The 17,203-nt window shown below is 49.0% G+C and overlaps 6 non-coding genes across 6 annotated transcripts; all 6 read right to left on the minus strand.

Moving 5' to 3' along the window:
* Positions 1 to 14,395: 14,395 nt before the first annotated feature.
* Positions 14,396 to 14,514, minus strand: LOC123108703 (5S ribosomal RNA). The gene has a single exon (XR_006452029.1). It is a non-coding gene; the product is annotated as a 5S ribosomal RNA (ribosomal RNA).
* Positions 14,515 to 14,884: 370 nt separating this feature from the next.
* LOC123109578 (5S ribosomal RNA) lies at positions 14,885 to 15,003 on the minus strand. Its single transcript, XR_006452811.1, has one exon. It is a non-coding gene; the product is annotated as a 5S ribosomal RNA (ribosomal RNA).
* Positions 15,004 to 15,373: 370 nt separating this feature from the next.
* Positions 15,374 to 15,492, minus strand: LOC123109463 (5S ribosomal RNA). The gene has a single exon (XR_006452690.1). It is a non-coding gene; the product is annotated as a 5S ribosomal RNA (ribosomal RNA).
* Positions 15,493 to 15,857: 365 nt separating this feature from the next.
* On the minus strand, positions 15,858 to 15,976 carry LOC123108704 (5S ribosomal RNA). The gene has a single exon (XR_006452030.1). It is a non-coding gene; the product is annotated as a 5S ribosomal RNA (ribosomal RNA).
* Positions 15,977 to 16,346: 370 nt separating this feature from the next.
* LOC123108794 (5S ribosomal RNA) lies at positions 16,347 to 16,465 on the minus strand. The gene has a single exon (XR_006452121.1). It is a non-coding gene; the product is annotated as a 5S ribosomal RNA (ribosomal RNA).
* A 370-nt stretch (positions 16,466 to 16,835) lies between these two features.
* Positions 16,836 to 16,954, minus strand: LOC123109529 (5S ribosomal RNA). The gene has a single exon (XR_006452756.1). It is a non-coding gene; the product is annotated as a 5S ribosomal RNA (ribosomal RNA).
* Positions 16,955 to 17,203: the final 249 nt, after the last annotated feature.

Genomic DNA, 17,203 nt, shown 5'->3' on the forward strand with positions numbered 1-17,203 from the left:
AATGGGGATGACAGAACCCCCAGTCCCCTCTGAAACCAACTAGGGTTACTAAAATAATTTTTCAATGAACCTGAAATGCCCTTCTAAAATGCCCATCATTTTTGTCTTGGTTCAGAACCTCTGCCAAAAGTGGTGCACATTTTCCTAGGCCATCCTAGGGTTTTTGAATTAAATCATAAATATTTTAATTTGGGCATTTAAAATAATATAAAATATTTAAATGCTCAAATATCTCCAAACTAAAATGTTTCATGTTGGAAATAATCCAACTATGGGCCAGGAATGGTTTGGTGATTTTTGAAGTTGCCTAGGTATTTTATTAAATTCAACAAAGTTGCAGATATATATTAAATAAAACAGAAACAGAAAAAAAGGGGAAAACTTACCTGGCGCCACCACAGGCCCACCAGCCAGCCCACCTGGCCGGCCCAGCCCGGCCACCGCTCCAGCGAGCTGCTTGGCTTGCCAGGCAGGCAGCCAAGGTGCTCGGCGGCGGCACCGCAGCTCGCCACGCAGCTGCACGCCGCCCGGCCTCCCCCTCTCGCCGCCCTGATGGCCTGGACGAGCTCCACGTCGCGCCCGACCCTCCTGGACACCTCCATTCGCCCCCAGTTCCTCTCCCTCGCGCTCCCACGCCATGGCCGACGCCACCGTCGCCGCACCACCGCTGTAGCCGTGCTCCCCGTCGTCTCCACGCCGCGCCACCCTGTCCAGAAGCTCCGCCGCCCTCTACTCCTTCGAGCTAGCCGAGCCCCGAGCGCTCGCGTGCCTCAAAGCCGCCGCACCAACCTCGCCCGAACCGCCATCGCCGGAGATCCCCTTCGCCGTCGCCGCCGCAGCAGCTCGTCCCCGACCACGCCGTCCTTTCCATCAAGACCGCAGTGAGCTGGGCTAACTTTCCCTTCCTCTCTTTCTCTCTCTCGAGCACCACAGCGAGTGCACCAAGCTCACCCGCACGCGCCGTCGCGGACGTCGTCGCCGACGTGCTTCCGGCCACACTCCGGCCACAAGATGGTGTCCATCTTACTCACCGAGTCCCACAGCACCTAGCTAGCCACTCCACGAGCCTCACCGACCCCTCTAGCGCCAAGTTCATCCTCGACCGAACCCCGGTGGCCGCCAAAGTCATCGCCGGTGCCAACTCCGGCCACCCCGACCCCAACGGACTCCGCCAAGAGCTGCGGTTTGTCCTCAGCTCCACTCCGGTGGTCTCCGCGGCCCCTTTGGTGGCCGAAATGGCCAAAACCACTCCCGCCGCCGCGTCTGGCTCGCCGGCGGCTAAACGCCGGTGTCACCGGCTTTGACTTTGACCACGGGTGGGCCCTGGTTGACTCCCCTAAGTCAATGACAGGTGGGGCCCAGCCCTGCTAATTATACAGGATTAGTTTTAATCAAATCTTAATTAAAATAATCACCCTGACATGCGGGACCCACTGTCAGGTTTGACCCAGACCTGTCCCGTTGACCTGCTGACGTCACACTGACGTCAGGCTGACGCAGTAACTAATTTCTGGATTTAATTTAAATCAGGAAATTCCAGAATATTATTTAAACTTCAAAAATTCATAACTTTTATTCTGTAACTCCAAATTGGACAAATTATATATGAAAAATGATCAGAAAAATCCAATCTATCCATCTGTACTATTTTCATGCATGATCAAACAAGTTAAATTGATGTTTTAAGCAGAACAAGGAAAAGCACTTTAAAAGGCCATATTTGAATTTGAAATTTGAATCCTTGATTCAAATTTGTTCAAACCCTTCTGGTTTTAGTTGCATTAGCCCAACACACTCATATTGCTATGTTTCATGCATGCATCATATTGTTGCACATTGTTTGGTGATGGTTGTGTATCGGTGTCCTTTGCGACAGGTTCTGTCCCCGAGGAGTACCGTGATTACCCTAACGAAGAACCGTATCAGTGCATCGAACCATCAGGCAAGCAACCAACCATTTGATCATATCGATACAATCCCATGTTCTCGCTCCTGCTCTCTTTTACTGCATTAAGACAACGCGTTTCAAACTGCTGTGTGCTACGGTAGTTGAACCCATTTCCTCTGCATGACCTGTCATTGCCACAGTAACTAGATGAAACCCACTAGCATGTGTAGGAGTTGATTGAGCCATATGTATGTGTTGTTCCTACCTTGCTATGCCTGCTATGCTTAGAGTCGTGTCAGGTCTGGTTCATCTGGGTGATGGGCTAGAGTGAAATGGTTATGTCGGTAATGAGAGTGGTGTGGTGAACACGATTTGGTAAAGGTATCGATGAGAGGCCATGTAGGAGTACATGGTGGGTTGTTTCATTGAAGCCGACCTTAAGCACTGAGATCTGTATGTGTGATTTAAGAATCAGCTACTACCATGCATTGGGCCCGAAACCAATGGACCCTCTCGGCTTCTTATTCACCCTAGCTCTCCGTCCAGGAGTTGCAAGTAGTTTCTGGTGTTTGTAGCCTACTGGAGGCCGTGGACAGCGCTGACTGTAGGGGTGGGCTGTGATGCGGTAGGTACGTGGCACGGTGTACCGTATACCCGTTAGGTATCTCGGGAACCCTGTTCACATCGTTCGGGGCCGTATGGGAAACCTCGGCCGGACTCCCTGCGGATGGAACCTGAATAGGCGATAAACCCGGACTGGAGGCTTAGGTGATTAGGTAGGTCGTGGCCGACACCCACGTTGGGCTTCCGCTTGAAGGTTGCCGAGTACATGTCGTGTAAGCGACGGTAAGTGGTGAGAGCGTGTATGAAGAAGTACACCCCTGCAGGGTTAACATGATCTATTCGAATAGCCGCGTCCGCGGTAAAGGACTACTTGGTTGCCTATACAGTTCATAGACAAGTAAATGGAAACTACTAAAAGTCTCAAGATAAGTGTGAGTGCCGAGGATGGCTCTTCCGGAGGAAGACGGAGGTGGATCCTCGGTAGTGTATTGAAGTGGTGAGTAGTGGACTCGAGTGCGCAAAACCATTTCAAGTCGGAGTATCGTAGGATAGCCTAGCCAAGAGTCAAAGCTGGCCTGCTGCAATAACTCCACCAACCCTTCTTGATACTATGCATGTATGTAGGATCTGATGTAAGTCTTGCTGAGTACCTTTGTACTCATGTTGCTATAATCTACATTTTTACAGAAGACGCTGCAACCCCTTCTGATGGGTTCTATGTAGACGTTGACATCAACGAGTAGGCTAAAGACCCAGGTGGTGACCCTGAGCTTGTGATGGACCACGTAGTATAGCTAGGCTTTCCAAGCCTCTTTTATTTTACTAGTTGCCTGTACTCAGACAAGTTACTTCCGCTGCTGGCTTGTATGACTGTATGACTTGTATGTTGGGTCGTGAGACCCGTACCTTGGTGTATGTTATGTATGGCTCCCTGAGCCTTAAATAAAGTACTTGTGTCATAGAGTCATGTTGTGATGCTTCGTTGTATTTGCACATATCGAGCATATTGTGTGTATGATTGAAATGCTTGGTATGTGTGGGATCTGACTATCTAGTTGTTTATCTTTAGTAGCCTCTCTTACCGGGAAATGTCTCCTAGTGTTACCGCTGAGCCATGGTAGCTTGCTACTGCTCTGGAACACTTAGGCTGGCCGGCATGTGTCCTTCTTCGTTCCTGTGTCTGTCCCTTCGGGGAAATGTCACGCTTTGAGTACCGGAGTCCTGTTAGCCCGCTACAGCCCGGTTTACCGGAGTCCTGCTAGCCCAGTGCTACAGCCCGGACCCACTTGCTAATGACCGACACGTTCGAAGCTGGGTCATGGATGCCTGTCCCTGTAAGTCTGTGCCACTTTGGGTTTACGACTAGTCATGTCAGCCCGGGCTCCTTATCATATGGATGCTAGCGACACTATCATATACATGAGCCAAAAGGCGCAAACGGTCCCGGGAAAAGGTAAGACGACACCCGTGGGGATACCGTGCGTGAGGCCGCAAAGTGATATGAGGTGTTACCGGCTAGATCGATGTGACATCGAGTCGGGGTCCTGACAGCGTTGGTATCAGAGCCGGACTGCCTGTAGGTTCTCCAAGCCAAACTGGTCGATGTTGAGTCTAGAAATTCTTTAGTTATATGTAGGGGAATTGTTTGTGGGTTGGAACGTAAGGCTCTTTTTACTCCGTATACCTTATGACTTTCTGATCTGAGTCAGTCCATTCTTCCACCGGGGATAAGGAATTAGGATCTATTCTCTCTATCAGGATCACGTGTTACTAATCAGTAGTAACTTATAAGTTTGATGGTTACAAGCCTAGTTCAGTTCTACTACCACATTATGTTGCCAGAATGGTTTCAGAACTTTGATATGATGATGTTGAGTATGTATGAAATCCTTTGTCAAATGTCTCAAAATCCTTTTTGAGCATTTACAGCTGTTATGCTGCCGAAATTTTGCTAGAAATTCTAATGCCTTTGCATTATGATTATGCTTTCAGATGGCCACTCGCGACCTCAATCAAGTGGTTCGCCTGACTCGATGCCTAGATGTACCCGGCCATACTGCTAAGTTGGTCAGGGTAATGACTGAGGCTGGATACCGCTGGTATCCTGAGTACACGGTCGAAGAGCAATTCCGGGACTTCAATCAAAGCCAGTATCTCTGCACTGTCAGGATATTTCCATCTTATCCTGGATCCACCGAGCCTCTTCACTGCTCCTATGGACTCGGGGTTACTATTGAGATGGCTGTGCAGGACGCCGCCTACTCTATGATGACCATTATGCGAGTCAGATCTGGTCTATTTCGGGACTCTGACTTCTGGTATATGCCAAGATCACTTTCGGGAGCACAAGGGTATCTCCAGGCTATCTATGCTGACCCCACTCAGGAGGATTCACGGACTCGCACCACTGCTGAGATGCTCGAGGATAAGGACCGTGAAAATCGGGCCTTAAGGTTAGAGCTCTTCAATACCCGTGCTGACCACTAGGCTACTTTGACTCGGTTCGCACCGGCGGTGCAAGCTGGATATTCAGATATGCGCGATCTCTATCCTGTGAGATCTGCTCTGCCGGACGTGATGGTTTGGCGTGATGTAGGAGGCATCACCCCACCTCGCGGTCCCCGTAGGCCACCGTTTGTTGGTCCAAGGCCTCATCCTAGCCCCTATGGTCCACAAGCTCCGCGAGACCGTCTGTTTCCGGATGATCATGTTGAACTTCCAGGCTATGGAGGCGACTTCTATGAGGACTACTACGGATCGGTCTGAGTTAGTGGTAGTATCCCTAGTTTGCACTAGCTGTGTCGTCTATCGTCCCGCGTGACTCGTGGGATATGACCTAGTTTGTACTCTTTCCGGAGGTGTAGAAAAATAATGTATAGGAGCTTGGGATGCCTTCGATGAGATGTAATCCTTTTTCACCGTAATAGTACTTTGTTTGGTCTTGTACTAAACCCTGTATGGTGTGTATGACGATGGAATAAAAGAAGCAGTTTCTGTATCTACCATGTCATACGGATGATCATCTTGCATTCCGAGTTATTCCTTACATTTTGTATCCTATGTCGGAATTTTATCATCCTGACTAAATCATTGTCTTGTTTACCTAGGATGGTCAACACGCGCGCTAACCCTGCTTCTCAAGAGCAGGCCGAAGGCAGTGAAGTCAAGGATGCAAATCTGCCTCATCCTCCTTCACTAGCCGAGGTTATGATGGAAGCTGAGAGAAACAAGCGGGAGACCAACCGTTTGTTGGAGCGTATTGAACAGAATACAGCACACCATCAGAGGGCTAACATGGTGTCACTCAGTGATTTTATCAAATTGCATCCACCTACGTTCCACCACTCCGTCGAGCCTCTCGACGCTGATGACTGGCTTCGCAGTATCTCTCACAAACTGCGTTCCGCGCTGGTAGCGGAGGCTGACAAGGTCACCTTTGCTGCATATCATCTTGAAGGCCCCGCCAGTCTATGGTGGGAGAATTATGGAGCTATGCGCCCAGCGGGCCATGTCACTACTTGGGCTGAGTTCAGCGAGGCTTTCCGTGAACATCACATTCCGGAGGGTCTCATGGACCGTAAACGTGAAGAATTTTGCAGTTTCACCCAAGGCCGACTTTCTGTGGATGCCTATAGCAGAGAGTTTGGTAATCTCGCCCGATATGCAACTGAGGAAGTGTCTACTGACGCCAAGAAGGAAGCAAGGTTCCGTGAGGGCCTTAGTCCTGAGCTTCGCCACGACCTCCGTCTGCATGAGTGCACATCTTTTCAGAAACTTGTCAACAAAGCCATCAGTGCTGAAACTGGTCAGACTGACTATGACGCAACACGCAAGCATGGCCGTGACATGGGTTCCTCATCCGGTGCTGGTCCTCAGAAGCGCCGCGTGTGGGTGCCCAACACCGCCCTGCCACCCAGATTCACACCGAGGCCATCTTTCCAGGCGCCTCGCCCCGTTCAACAGTCTGCTCCAGCCAAGCCCTATGGGGGTCCAACCAATAATGCTCCTCCACGTACCAGTTCCGTGACTTGTTTCAAGTGTGGGGAATCTGGTCACTATATGCGTGAGTGTCCCCAGACCAACCCCAATCAATCTGCTAAAGCTGTTGGCCGTGGCAAGCCGACAGGGAAAATATTCCACGCCAAGCCGGTCACCGCTTCACGTGGCCATGTTAACTGTATCTCTGCCGAAGAAGCTCAAGAGGATCCCAACGTCGTTCTCGGTACGCTTCTTGTTAATTGCCACCCGGCATCTGTTCTTTTCGATACAGGAGCCTCTCATTCTTCTATATCTGAAAACTATGCTCGCTTGCATAACGTCGCATTCAGTGATATGCCAACCTCTATGGTAATTCAAACTCCGGGATCCAAATGGCAAACTTCTAGAGTAAGCCATGGAAATGAAATCCAAGTCGACAGACTTGTTTTTCTCGCATCTTTGATAGCCCTTAAATCTTCAGATATTAATATCATTTTGGGTATGGACTGGATGTCAGCTCATCAAGCCAAAATTGATTGCTTCTCTAGGACTGTTCAACTCACCCATCCTTCGGGGAAGATAGTCAATGTCTTGACCTGAATAGCCAAGCAGCAATTATATTCTCTTAACGCCAGCCCCTTGCCAGATCTTGAGGACGTGCCGGTAGTCTGTGACTTCCCGGATGTCTTCCCAGAGGAATTGCCAGGTGTTCCACCTGACAGGGATGTTGAGTTCGTAATCGACCTCATCCCCGGAACCGTTCCGATTGCTAGAAGACCTTATAAGATGGCACCCCTAGAACTAGCCGAGCTTAAGAAACAACTCGATGAATCCTTGAAAAAGGGTTTCATCCGACCTAGCTCATCTCCGTGGGCTTGCCCCGTCCTATTCGTCAAGAAGAAGGATGGTACGGACCGGATGGTTGTAGATTACCGACCTGTCAATTTGGTCACAATCAAGAACAAATATCCACTTCCCAGGATCAACGACCTGTACGATCAGCTCGCTGGATCCTCAGTCTTCTCCAAGATGGATTTGAGGTTGGGCTACCATCAAATAAAAATCAGAAACGGGGACATTCCTAAAACAGCCTTTGTCACTCGTTATGGCCAACACGAGTACACCGTCATGTCCTTCGGTTTAACCAACGCTCCAGCCACCTTTTCTCGGTTAATGAACTCAATCTTCATGGAGTATTTGGATAAATTCGTCGTTGTTTACCTCGATGATATACTCATCTACTCCAAGAACGAGGAAGAACATGCCGAACATCTAAGGCTAGTGTTGAAGAAACTTCGAGAGCATCGCCTTTATGCCAAATTTTCTAAATGTGAATTCTGGTTGTCAGAAGTGACCTATCTGGGTCATGTAATATCTGGTAAAGGTATTGCTGTTAACCCTGAGCGAGTTCAAGCCGTCCTTAATTGGACTCCACCTGAATCAGTCAAGCAAGTTCGGAGTTTTCTGGGCTTAGCGAGCTATTGCCGTCGCTTTGTCGAGAACTTCTCCAAGGTTGCTAAACCTCTAACCGAACTCCTCAAGAAAGATAAGAAGTTCGAATGGACTCCACAATGTGAGCACAGCTTTCAGGAACTGAAAAGACGCCTGACCTCTGCTCCCGTACTGGTACCGCCAGACTTCTCCAAGGACTTTGTTATCTACTGCGACGCCTCGCGACAAGGACTAGGTTGCATTCTTATGCAAGATCGACACGTAATTGCTTACGCTTCACGGCAATTGCACCCACATGAGGAGAATTATCCTACTCATGATCTAGAGCTTGCAGCCGTAGTCTATGCACTTAAGACCTGGCGACATTACCTCCTCGGTAATCGTTGCGAAATATTCACTGATCACCAAAGTCTGAAGTACATTTTCACCCAACCGGATTTGAATCTCAGGCAGAGACGTTGGGTTGAATTGATCACAGACTTCGACTTAGGAATAACCTACACCCCAGGGAAAGCCAACGTCATGGCTGATGCGCTAAGTCGTAAATCTTATTGTAACAACCTGATGTTACAACAAAGTCAACCGTTTCTCCATGAGGAATTTCGGAAACTTAACCTTCACATTGTATCTCAAGGTTTTCTTTCCACCTTGGTGGCAAAACATACCCTTACGGATCAAATTATCAAAGCACAGAAGGTAGATCCGGGAATCTCCCGCATCAAGAGGAACATTCAGAAAGGAATTGCGAATTGTTTCTCCATTAATGATCAAGGAGTCGTATACTTCGGGAATCGACTAGTGGTTCCCAAAGTGCGCAACCTAAGGCGGTTAATCCTTAAGGAAGCTCATGAATCTCCTCTCACCATTCATCCCGGTAGCACTAAAATGTATCAGGACCTACGCCAGAGGTTCTGGTGGACTAGGATGAAGAGAGAAATTGCTCAGTATATTGCAAATTGTGACGTCTGTCGTCGTGTAAAAGCAGAGCATCAACGGCATGCTGGCACCCTTCAACCCTTAGCTATTCCTGAATGGAAATGGGATAAAATTGGCATGGATTTCATTACCGGTTTTCCCAGGACCAAGAGAGGGAATAATGCTATTTTCGTTGTGGTCGATCGTCTTTCCAAAGTAGCCCATTTCTTACCTGTTCGTGAGAGTATAACCGCTAGTCAGCTGGCAGATTTGTACATCTCCCGAATAGTGTCTCTCCATGGTGTTCCTTTGGAAATTAACTCGGATCGAGGAAGTCTTTTCACCTCTCGATTTTGGGAAAGTTTCCAAAATGCTATGGGAACTCGTCTCTCCTTTAGCACCGCTTTCGACCCTCAGTCAAGTGGTCAAGTGGAACGCGTCAACCAGATTCTAGAAGACATGCTTCGAGCCTCTGTTATCTCATTCGGAATGGACTGGGAGAAGTGCCTTCCATTTGCCGAATTCGCTTACAACAACAGCTATCAATCTAGCTTGGGTAAAGCCCCTTTTGAAGTTCTCTATGGACGACGATGTCGAACACCCCTTAACTGGTCAGAGACCGGGGAAAGACAATTCTTTGGCCCGGATATGATTCAGGAAGCAGAAGAACAAGTTCGTGTCGTTCGTGAAAAGTTGAAAACAGCCCAATCTCGTCAAAAGAGTCAATATGACCGAAAACATAAGGCTATGACTTTCGAGGTTGACGAGAAGGCTTATCTTCGGGTCACCCCTCTGAAGGGAACCCATCGTTTCGGTATCAAAGGCAAATTGGCTCCTCGTTACATTGGACCTTCTCGCATTCTTGCCAAACGAGGAGAAGTTGCCTACCAGTTGGAACTACCTCCGCACCTCTCCAGAGTTCACGATGTCTTCCACGTTTCTCAACTCGGGCGTTGCTTCTCGGATCCTATCCGTGAAGTGGACCACGAAACGCTTGATCTCCAAGATAATCTTACATATCGAGAGTACCCCATTCGTATCCTCGATCAGGCCGAACGTACCACCCGACGTCATAATATCAAGTTTCTCAAAGTACAATGGTCGCACCATTCTGAGGATGAAGCAACTTGGGAAAGGGAGGATCGTCTTCGACTTGAATATCCCGCCTTCTTCCTGGAGGAACCCAAATCTCGGGACGAGATTCTTTTGAGTGGGGGAGAGTTGTCACACCCTAGCTAGTCATGCATTAGAGTGTTGCATCATGTTTACTCTTTCATCAGAAACTTGAAATGGGGATGACAGAACCCCCAGTCCCCTCTGAAACCAACTAGGGTTACTAAAATAATTTTTCAATGAACCTGAAATGCCCTTCTAAAATGCCCATCATTTTTGTCTTGGTTCAGAACCTCTGCCAAAAGTGGTGCACATTTTCCTAGGCCATCCTAGGGTTTTTGAATTAAATCATAAATATTTGAATTTGGGCATTTAAAATAATAGAAAATATTTAAATGCTCAAATATCTCCAAACTAAAATGTTACATGTTGGAAATAATCCAACTATGGGCCAGGAATGGTTTGGTGATTTTTGAAGTTGCCTAGGTATTTTATTAAATTCAACAAAGTTGCAGATATATATTAAATAAAACAGAAACAGAAAAAAAGGGGAAAACTTACCTGGCGCCACCACAGGCCCACCAGCCAGCCCACCTGGCCGGCCCAGCCCGGCCACCGCTCCAGCGAGCTGCTTGGCTTGCCAGGCAGGCAGCCAAGGTGCTCAGCGGCGGCACCGCAGCTCGCCACGCAGCTGCACGCCGCCCGGCCTCCCCCTCTCGCCGCCCTGATGGCCTGGACGAGCTCCACGTCGCGCCCCGACCCTCCTGGACACCTCCATTCGCCCCCAGTTCCTCTCCCTCGCGCTCCCACGCCATGGCCGACGCCACCGTCGCCGCACCACCGCCGTAGCCGTGCTCCCCGTCGTCTCCACGCCGCGCCACCCTGTCCAGAAGCTCCGCCGCCCTCTACTCCTTCGAGCTAGCCGAGCCCCGAGCGCTCGCGTGCCTCGAAGCCGCCGCACCAACCTCGCCCGAACCGCCATCGCCGGAGATCCCCTTCGCTGTCGCCGCCGCAGCAGCTCGTCCCCGACCACACCGTCCTTTCCATCAAGACCGCGGTGAGCTGGGCTAACTTTCCCTTCCTCTCTTTCTCTCTCTCGAGCACCACAGCGAGCGCACGAAGCTCACCCGCACGCGCCGTCGCGGACCTCGTCGCCGACGTGCTTCCGGCCACACTCCGGCCACAAGATGGTGTCCATCTTACTCACCGAGTCCCACAGCACCTAGCTAGCCACTCCACGAGCCTCACCGACCCCTCTAGCGCCAAGTTCATCCTCGACCGAACCCCGGTGGCCGCCAAAGTCATCGCCGGCGCCAACTCCGGCCACCCCGACCCCAACGGACTCCGCCAAGAGCTGCGGTTTGTCCTCAGCTCCACTCCGGTGGTCTCCGCGGCCCCTTTGGTGGCCGAAATGGCCAAAACCACTCCCGCCGCCGCGTCTGGCTCGCCGGCGGCTAAACGCCGGCGTCACCGGCTTTGACTTTGACCACGGGTGGGCCCTGGTTGACTCCCCTGAGTCAATGACAGGTGGGGCCCAGCCCTGCTAATTATACAGGATTAGTTTTAATCAAATCTTAATTAAAATAATCACCCTGACATGCAGGACCCACTGTCAGGTTTGACCCAGACCTGTCCCGTTGACCTGCTGACGTCACACTGACGTCAGGCTGACGCAGTAACTAATTTCTGGATTTAATTTAAATCAGGAAATTCCAGAATATTATTTAAACTTCAAAAATTCATAACTTTTATTCTGTAACTCCAAATTGGACAAATTATATATGAAAAATGATCAGAAAAATCCAATCTATCCATCTGTACTATTTTCATGCATGATCAAACAAGTTAAATTGATGTTTTAAGCAGAACAAGGAAAAGCACTTTAAAAGGCCATATTTGAATTTGAAATTTGAATCCTTGATTCAAATTTGTTCAAACCCTTCTGGTTTTAGTTGCATTAGCCCAACACACTCATATTACTATGTTTCATGCATGCATCATATTGTTGCACATTGTTTGGTGATGGTTGTGTATCGGTGTCCTTTGCGACAGGTTCTGCCCCCGAGGAGTACCGTGATTACCCTAACGAAGAACCGTATCAGTGCATCAAACCATCAGGCAAGCAACCAACCATTTGATCATATCGATACAATCCCATGTTCTCGCTCCTGCTCTCTTTTACTGCATTAAGACAACGCGTTTCAAACTGCTGTGTGCTACGGTAGTTGAACCCATTTCCTCTGCATGACCTGTCATTGCCACAGTAACTAGATGAAACCCACTAGCATGTGTAGGAGTTGATTGAGCCATATGTATGTGTTGTTCCTACCTTGCTATGCCTGCTATGCTTAGAGTCGTGTCAGGTCTGGTTCATCTGGGTGATGGGCTAGAGTGAAATGGTTATGTCGGTAATGAGAGTGGTGTGGTGAACACGATTTGGTAAAGGTATCGATGAGAGGCCATGTAGGAGTACATGGTGGGTTGTTTCATTGAAGCCGACCTTAAGCACTGAGATCTGTATGTGTGATTTAAGAATCAGCTACTACCATGCATTGGGCCCGAAACCAATGGACCCTCTCGGCTTCTTATTCACCCTAGCTCTCCATCCAGGAGTTGCAAGTAGTTTCTGGTGTTTGTAGCCTACTGGAGGCCGTGGACAGCGCTGACCGTAGGGGTGGGCTGTGATGCGGTAGGTACGTGGCACGGTGTACCGAATACCCGTTAGGTATCTCGGGAACCCTGTTCACATCGTTCGGGGCCGTATGGGAAACCTCGGCCGGACTCCCTGCGGATGGAACCTGAATAGGCGATAAACCCGGACTGGAGGCTTAGGTGATTAGGTAGGTCGTGGCCGACACCCACGTTGGGCTTCCGCTTGAAGGTTGCCGAGTACATGTCGTGTAAGCGACGGTAAGTGGTGAGAGCGTGTATGAAGAAGTACACCCCTGCAGGGTTAACATGATCTATTCGAATAGCCGCGTCCGCGGTAAAGGACTACTTGGTTGCCTATACAGTTCATAGACAAGTAAATGGAAACTACTAAAAGTCTCAAGATAAGTGTGAGTGCCGAGGATGGCTCTTCCGTAGGAAGACGGAGGTGGATCCTCGGTAGTGTATTGAAGTGGTGAGTAGTGGACTCGAGTGCGCAAAACCATTTCAAGTCGGAGTATCGTAGGATAGCCTAGCCAAGAGTCAAAGCTGGCCTGCTGCAATAACTCCACCAACCCTTCTTGATACTATGCATGTATGTAGGATCTGATGTAAGTCTTGCTGAGTACCTTTGTACTCATGTTGCTATAATCTACATTTTTACAGAAGACGCTGCAACCCCTTCTGATGGGTTCTATGTAGACGTTGACATCAACGAGTAGGCTAAAGACCCAGGTGGTGACCCTGAGCTTGTGATGGACCACGTAGTATAGCTAGGCTTTCCAAGCCTCTTTTATTTTACTAGTTGTCTGTACCCAGACAATGTACTTCCGCTGCTGGTTTGTATGACTGTATGACTTGTATGTTGGGTCGTGAGACCCGTACCTTTGTGTATGTTATGTATGGCTCCCTGAGCCTTAAATAAAGTACTTGTGTCATAGAGTCATGTTGTGATGCTTCGTTGTATTTGCACATATCGAGCATATTGTGTCTATGATTGAAATGCTTGGTATGTGTGGGATCTGACTATCTAGTTGTTTATCTTTAGTAGCCTCTCTTACCGGGAAATGTCTCCTAGTGTTACCGCTGAGCCATGGTAGCTTGCTACTGCTCTGGAACACTTAGGCTGGCCGGCATGTGTCCTTCTTCGTTCCTGTGTCTGTCCCTTCGGGGAAATGTCACGCTTTGAGTACCGGAGTCCTGTTAGCCCGCTACAGCCCGGTTTACCGGAGTCCTGCTAGCCCAGTGCTACAGCCCGGACCCACTTGCTGATGACCGACACGTTCGAAGCTGGGTCATGGATGCCTGTCCCTGTAAGTCTGTGCCACTTTGGGTTTACGACTAGTCATGTCAGCCCGGGCTCCTTATCATATGGATGCTAGCGACACTATCATATACGTGAGCCAAAAGGCGCAAACGGTCCCGGGAAAAGGTAAGACGACACCCGTGGGGATACCGTGCGTGAGGCCGCAAAGTGATATGAGGTGTTACCGGCTAGATCGATGTGACATCGAGTCGGGGTCCTGACACGGCCGTACATTCTTACTACCATTACAACCGTCGCCTACTAATGGATAATGCCCTATACTACTTACTCTCTCGCTCAACTACGAAGACGAGTTTACCACGATTTCCACCCCTCCCTTTATACCGCAGCAACATGTATTTTACACCCCTTTCAGAACGCGCTTTTCGCGCCCCAACTCTCCCTAGACATGTGACTAATGAGCTCCGAGCTAAAACATATCGCAAATGTCAAAAATATGATGACAGGCTTAATATATATCACACACGTGCGTTCTGTTCCTCACGTACGTACAAAAATAATTAAAAAAGGGAATGCAACACGAGGACTTCCCAGGAGATCACCCATCCTAGTATTACTCTCACCCAAGCACGCTTAACTTCGGAGTTCTGATGGGATCCGGTGCTTTAGTGCTGGTATGATCGCATCCGGTCCGACATGTTACCCCCGGCTTCATCCCTTATGCTTCCCACTCCCACGTCCGCTACAAAGACGGCCGTACATTCTTACTACCATTACAACCGTCGCCTACTAATGGATAATGCCCTATACTATTTACTCTCTCGCTCAACTACGAAGACGAGTTTACCACGATTTCCATCCCTCCCTCTATACCGCAGCAACACGTATTTTACACCCCTTTCAGAACGCGCTTTTCGTGCCCCAACTCTCCCTAGACGCGTGACTAATGAGCTCCGAGCTAAAACATATCGCAAATGTCAAAAATATGATGACAGGCTTAATATATATCACGCACGTGCGTTCTGTTCCTCACGTACGTACAAAAATAATTAAAAAAGGGAATGCAACACGAGGACTTCCCAGGAGGTCACCCATCCTAGTACTACTCTCGCCCAAGCATGCTTAACTTCGGAGTTCTGATGGGATCCGGTGCTTTAGTGCTGGTATGATCGCATCCGATCCGACATGTTACCCCCGGCTTCATCCCTTATGCTTCCCACTCCCACGTCCGCTACAAAGACGGCCGTACATTCTTACTACCATTACAACCGTCGCCTACTAATGGATAATGCCCTATACTATTTACTCTCTCGCTCAACTACGAAGACGAGTTTACCACGATTTCCACCCCTCCCTCTATACCGCAGCAACACGTATTTTACACCCCTTTCAGAACGCGCTTTTCGCGCCCCAACTCTCCCTAGACGCGTGACTAATGAGCTCCGAGCTAAAACATATCGCAAATGTCAAAAATATGATGACAGGCTTAATATATATCACGCACGTGCGTTCTGTTCCTCACGTACGTACAAAAATAATTAAAAAAGGGAATGCAACACGAGGACTTCCCAGGAGGACACCCATCCTAGTACTACTCTCGCCCAAGCACGCTTAACTTCGGAGTTCTGATGGGATCCGGTGCTTTAGTGCTGGTATGATCGCATCCGACATGTTACCCCCGGCTTCATCCCTTATGCTTCCCACTCCCACGTCCGCTACAAAGACGGCCATACATTCTTACTACCATTACAACCGTCGCCTACTAATGGATAATGCCCTATACTACTTACTCTCTCGCTCAACTACGAAGACGAGTTTACCACGATTTCCACCCCTCCCTTTATACCGCAGCAACACGTATTTTACACCCCTTTCAGAACGCGCTTTTCGTGCCCCAACTCTCCCTAGACATGTGACTAATGAGCTCCGAGCTAAAACATATCGCAAATGTCAAAAATATGATGACAGGCTTAATATATATCACACACGTGTGTTCTGTTCCTCACGTACGTACAAAAATAATTAAAAAAGGGAATGCAACACGAGGACTTCCCAGGAGATCACCCATCCTAGTATTACTCTCACCCAAGCACGCTTAACTTCGGAGTTCTGATGGGATCCGGTGCTTTAGTGCTGGTATGATCGCATCCGATCCGACATGTTACCCCCGGCTTCATCCCTTATGCTTCCCACTCCCACGTCCGCTACAAAGACGGCCGTACATTCTTGCTACCATTACAACCGTCGCCTACTAATGGATAATGCCCTATACTATTTACTCTCTCGCTCAACTACGAAGACGAGTTTACCACGATTTCCATCCCTCCCTCTATACCGCAGCAACACGTATTTTACACCCCTTTCAGAACGCGCTTTTCGTGCCCCAACTCTCCCTAGACGCGTGACTAATGAGCTCCGAGCTAAAACATATCGCAAATGTCAAAAATATGATGACAGGCTTAATATATATCACGCACGTGCGTTCTGTTCCTCACGTACGTACAAAAATAATTAAAAAAGGGAATGCAACACGAGGACTTCCCAGGAGGTCACCCATCCTAGTACTACTCTCGCCCAAGCACGCTTAACTTCGGAGTTCTGATGGGATCCGGTGCTTTAGTGCTGGTATGATCGCATCCGATCCGACATGTTACCCCCGGCTTCATCCCTTATGCTTCCCACTCCCACGTCCGCTACAAAGACGGCCGTACATTCTTACTACCATTACAACCGTCGCCTACTAATGGATAATGCCCTATACTACTTACTCTCTCGCTCAACTACGAAGACAAGTTTACCACGATTTCCACCCCTCCCTCTATACCGCAGCAACACGTATTTTACACCCCTTTCAGAACGCGCTTTTCGCGCCCCAACTCTCCCTAGACTCGTGACTAATGAGCTCCGAGCTAAAACATATCGCAAATGTCAAAAATATGATGACAGGCTTAATATATATCATGCACGTGCGTTCTGTTCCTCACGTACGTACAAAAATAATTAAAAAAGGGAATGCAACACGAGGACTTCCCAGGAGGTCACCCATCCTAATACTACTCTCGCCCAAGCACGCTTAACTTCGGAGTTCTGATGGGATCCGGTGCTTTAGTGCTGGTATGATCGCATCCGACATGTTACCCCCGGCTTCATCCCTTATGCTTCCCACTCCCACGTCCGCTACAAAGACGGCCGTACATTCTTACTACCATTACAACCGTCGCCTACTAATGGATAATGCCCTATACTATTTACTCTCTCGCTCAATTACGAAGACGAGTTTACCACGATTTCCACCCCTCCCTCTATACCGCAGCAACACGTATTTTACACCCCTTTCAGAACGCGCTTTTCGCGCCCCAACTCTCCCTAGACGCGTG

This window comes from Triticum aestivum, chromosome 5A (genome assembly GCF_018294505.1).
Source record: "Triticum aestivum cultivar Chinese Spring chromosome 5A, IWGSC CS RefSeq v2.1, whole genome shotgun sequence".
Taxonomy (NCBI): Eukaryota; Viridiplantae; Streptophyta; class Magnoliopsida; order Poales; family Poaceae; genus Triticum; species Triticum aestivum.